Below are 5328 nucleotides of genomic sequence, written 5' to 3'. Positions count from 1 at the left end.
ATACTTCGTATACATATTTTTGATTTTATGAATTTTACCATTTTAGAAAAAAAAATCTTAGGCTGTAAAATGTTATTAATTATCTTGTAACTATAGGTATATTACAATATATTATTATTTCTAAAAGTATAGTAACGTAAAGATGAAACAGAATATATAAGTAAAAATATAATAATATTTTATTAACATATATTAAATTAACTACTAAATCAAATAATATATTTTACATAATTTTGCAATATTGGAAGCCCGTTTAAACTAAGTATATAAAAGTAATTGCCAACAAAAATAAATACATTCGTTTAATTTAATCGATACTTATATATAAAGTGTGTTATTAACGAACACATTCCAGAAGAATGAATTAATATTTTATGTTAATAAATGATATAGTTTTATCTGATCCAAATTAGATGATACATGCATAAAAAATTGTGGGTCACATTTTTGATTGTTTTTTTCTATTCACATGACATAGATTTTGTCATAAAATCGACTTCATCAATATAGCAGTTTTGTAGCTTAATTAATGTCATGTTTGCTGCCATGCCCTACATAAAAAACCTGTTACAATTTTAAAATAAGATCTCACAGATAATAGTTCATTTTAATTTTAAAACAATAAATGATAGCCATTGATCTTAAAACACTTCCGAGTTCCGGAATTCATAAACTAATTATATTGACCGTAATATAGATTTCCTCAAGAAAAATATGAATTACATCTATCTCCCATTTAACACGGTTCTCGTTTACAAAATTTCGACACGATTTTTGAAAATATTTTTTTTAAATGAAATTATAACTATAATTTGCATCTATTTACATTAACATTTTCATTGTTTTACTGTCAAAAAATTTTACTGTGAAAATACAACACTACAAAATGTATATTACAGTTAAGAATGGAAATCTTTAGATTGAGACGGGAACTCCCTGTTTTATGATCAAAACTAGATTTTATGTGTGTATAAGTTGGTTTAAAGTGACACCAGTTAAATTTGAATGAAAATACAATGTTAAGTCTTACGCGATTTTTGTTATATTTGTTTTATCATATGTTATAATTTATTAAATGTGTTTGTTATTCATCATATTAAGAACTGACAAAAAGCGCTTGTTAACTTCTCGAAGGTGAAGTTTATGTTTTCATAAAAAAATCCGTTTCGATTTTATGTTTTCTGATGATTCAAGCCATTCTGAATCGAATGAGACCAAATTTGGAAAAAATATGTATGTGTGTATGCGTGTGTGAAACAGATTTTTACCGTAAATCGACGTTTTCTCAAAAATGGCTCGACCGATTTCAAAAATTTAAAAGCCATTCGATGTATCTCGATGAGGATTATCGTTTGTCAGTTTTGCGCTACGATCGGCTGAACCGTTTTTTGTAAATCGCAGAAGAGTGAAAAATTTTTTGTCGACGTTTTAGCCCGCAATTCTGAATCATTTTAAAAATAAAAAAACCATTCAAAAGATATAGGTTGGGAATCGACCTGATTAGTTTTTGGTAAAGATCGGCCGGGCTCTTTCTTGTAAAAGTGTTAAAAAATTTTTCGATGATTTTTATGTTTTTTTTGACGGTAGATACCATAGTCTTATAGATCATACCAAAATATTACGGCCCTACGGCAACTCATTTAACTTTAACAAATCGTCAAAATTTGCAAAAGTTAGTACCGTTTTTTGGCATTTGTCTGAATTAGACCTTTGGTCGACGTTTTCTCAAAAACGCCTGAATCGATTTCAGAAATTTAAAAGCCATTAGATGTATCTCAATGAGGACTATCGTTTGTCAGTTTTGTGCGATCTGCCGAGCCGTTTCCTTGTAATTTGAAAAAAGTGTTAAACTTTTCGTCCACATTTAAGCTCATACTACCGAATCGATTTTAATAAATCAAAAACTGTTCGAAAGATATATCGTTGGGAATGATACTGATTAGTTGTGGAAATCTACCGAGCCGTTTTCTTGTAATTAACTGTTGAAAAAAAAATTTAAACCGATTTTTATGAAAGTTTTTTATAGCCTTATATCATGGTCTTATAGAACTTACTAAAATATTACGGCCTTACGACAAGTTGGCATAAAAATAATGCCAAAAAATATCATCAAGTTCAATTTAATAAATACTTAAATTTAAATTCAATCCATAAAATATTATTATTTTAAAAATTGTAAAATAAACATGTAAAGTTAAAAAATATATTATAAGATGTTGCATATTTAGATAAACTAATAAGAATGTTACTAGATTATATACCATCTCTTTATATTAAATCATTGGTGCATGCCTGGAATGCAATATAATAATTGCAATAAATTAATTCAAAATTGATTATTGAGAATCAATTATAAAAACAGACAATTTCTACTCTGCTGTGAGATATTTTCACATCGTTAGAGAGTTTACCCTCTATATTTACTCGAGCATTGAGGAAGATTACTTGCTTGTATTTATATTTTCCTTAAAGCGTTATGCTCATAATTTAATTTGTAATTTAATTAGTCTATACAATGCAATAATAAATTATGTTTTTCGCGTGTTACTCTGTGAGTCATGATTTCTAGGAGATCAACGAAGACACGATATAATACTTAATTGTTATTTGAATGTTTACATTCAGTAAGAGTAACGCAAATGTGTGTTTATGTTAAAAAGGGAGCAATTCACTTTGTAAAATTCATCGTTTTATTTATAAGAATTTAAATAAAATTTGCGCACTTGTAAATTTGTTGTCGGTGTCTAAAAAACATTTATAGTTGTAAGAAAATATTACTATTAATTTAAATGATGAAATAATATCTAGAACTACGTCCATGATATATGTCAACGTACCAGTACTTTCTTATAGCAGATATTTATTAAGTTTCTTAAATCAAATTTTCGACGTTTTTCATGAAAATTAACATGACGATGAAGTTCATGTACTAAACAGTACTACAAAAATTGGTTGAATTATAAATTAATTAAAATTTGGCTACAATTATAGCACATATATGCACGTTTTTGTGCACTATAATTAAAATAATTATAGATATTATAAATGTGTCTGTGAGGAATCAATTGAAAATCGCAATGCTTAGATTTAAGTGAAAGTCAAAATTAATTTTCTAAATAAACATTTAAAAATTGTATCTAAATATCTAAATCTCAATTTCGGTTGATAAAGATATCTATCGGAAAGTTATTGCAACTTGCCTTAAGTCAAAATGTTACTTTGACTTTAAGTCATTAACAAAGTTCGTTATGGTAATGAAGTATTTTAATTATTTTATAATGCTGCTATGCATTTTAAATATTTCTCTATTATACAAAAAATAATATTCTATAACATGATGTTTTACTTTTTATATAACCGAATTACCTTAACAAATTATGTAGTATATCATCATTCGTTTATATCACACTTTAAATTTTTAATTCATATTTGAGTATTAAATCAATGCATAAAAATAAAAAATAATTAAATAATTTATTTACAAAAGTATCGATAACGCTTCTTACTTGACTTGAATTAAATTATCATTGAAAGTGATATTTTATTAAAAAATAAGAAAAAACACGTAAAAAATAATAATTATTATTATTGTAGCAAATTGCACAGAAATATCTATCTTGATACTTATAGCAAATAGAAATGTCTTCGTTATTTTTGGCTAACGTTTTCTGCAAAGCGACACCTCTTCATTAGTATTAATTGTTTAAATATATGCATATAAATGTTTTGCATCTTCGGATGTTAATGAAAGAAAGCAGGTTATCAAAAATATGGGTCTATAGAAGCCGCCTGATATGAATTAGCATAACAAGCTCTTCTACGCCGGTATACTTTATAATGTACTTATTGGGACTGATAGTAAAATTTTGTATTATTTGTAAAAGTATCGCGATAGCCGCGCCGGCATATAAATAGTTGGTCTCGCGTTCCGAGTAGTCAGTGTAGTTATCAGTGTGCACAGAAGCGTACCACAAAAGTGGCATTCAGTTAACAACAGTGTGAAGGAACTAATTCTTATAAATAAGTTTACGAAATGCATAGTAAATGTCATTTCGTTTTGGCGGCGATGGTCCTTTGGGCCTCGACCGTTTATGTGACGGCAAACAACACAGGATACGTCCGATCAGATCCTGAAGTTATGAAACGTGCTTTCACCCGTGATTGTGATACCGGATACAGTTTGAAATGCCTAAAATTGGACGCCGTTTCATTCATTGAAAAATTAACCGAAACCGAGGAATACGGATTATTGCCTGGAGTGAGCGTAGTCAAGGACGCTTCCGCCAACGAAACGAAAACCGCCGAAATTGTTGCCGGTATATTGTTTTCCCGTGCAATGAAATAGTTTAACATTTCGCTTCTTTCACTTGTTAATGCTTTGTGTTTTAGAAATGGCCCGTGCTTTCCCTGATGATCCTGACAAACGTCTGGATGGTTACTTGATGGAAAAGCTCAGTGGATATCTATCCAGTCACACTTTGAAAATTCGCTTACTTCAATCTGATGTTGCTGACGAGGCTCGTGCTTGGTGACCGGACGTGGAGGCGGCGGGGCGGCGGCGGCGGCGGCGGCGGTGGCAAGAAAGGCGGTTACGGAGAAATCATTGCTGCAGCTGTTATGATGAAGGGTGAAAACGAAATTTATAAAATATCTAAATTATTCTTATTTAAATCTTTTTGTTTTAATATGATCAGTAATTGTCTAGTGATCAGTTCTATTCATTCAATAACAATTTTATTTGTTCTTCAGGTACATTGATGGCAATCGGTATGGGCGCTCTCGCTTTACTCGCCGCCAAAGCTCTGATGGTAGGAAAGCTCGCTTTAATGTTATCTGCTATCATTGGATTGAAAGCTTTGACTCACCACGGTCACCACGAATCAACTCACGAAATCATAGCCAAACCAATTTACACCCATCATGACGAATACCATGGTGGACATCCGGCTATGGTGGTGGTTACGGCAGATCCATGAACTTCGAACTGCCAGAGCATCTCCAAAACTAATCCTAAGTCAATACCGACCGTTGAACTTCAGAACCCTATAAACAATCTTGCCTAACTCTTCTTCGAAAGCACCACGCCTGCACCCTCAGGTGGAGGTGCTTACTCGTTCTACTTTCCTCTGTCTCTTTACTCTACTCTGTGATCTATACTTTTCTTGTCTTGTACAAAAAACAAATTTCTATTATTCTTTTAACGAAGCTGAAGCAATGTTTCTACCCCAGCAAACTTGCGTTAATTTCGTTGATAAAAGAAGTAAATGTTTAGCGGGTAATCGCTATATTTATAAAAGTTCATCATTTAATGATGTCATGTGTATAACA

The 5328-nt window shown here is 30.6% G+C and overlaps 1 pseudogene; it reads left to right on the top strand.

The window, feature by feature from the left end:
* Positions 1–4033: 4033 nt before the first annotated feature.
* Positions 4034–4976, top strand: LOC113363446 (annotated as a pseudogene).
* The last annotated feature ends 352 nt before the right edge of the window (positions 4977–5328 follow it).

The sequence above is a fragment of the Ctenocephalides felis genome, unplaced genomic scaffold, assembly GCF_003426905.1.
Source record: "Ctenocephalides felis isolate EL2017-DRISC unplaced genomic scaffold, ASM342690v1 CF-g0.4_SCAFFOLD_00033, whole genome shotgun sequence".
Lineage (NCBI taxonomy): Eukaryota > Metazoa > Arthropoda > Insecta > Siphonaptera > Pulicidae > Ctenocephalides > Ctenocephalides felis.
Note: the sequence above shows the minus strand (reverse complement) of the source record. Positions and strands in the feature narration are given on the sequence as shown.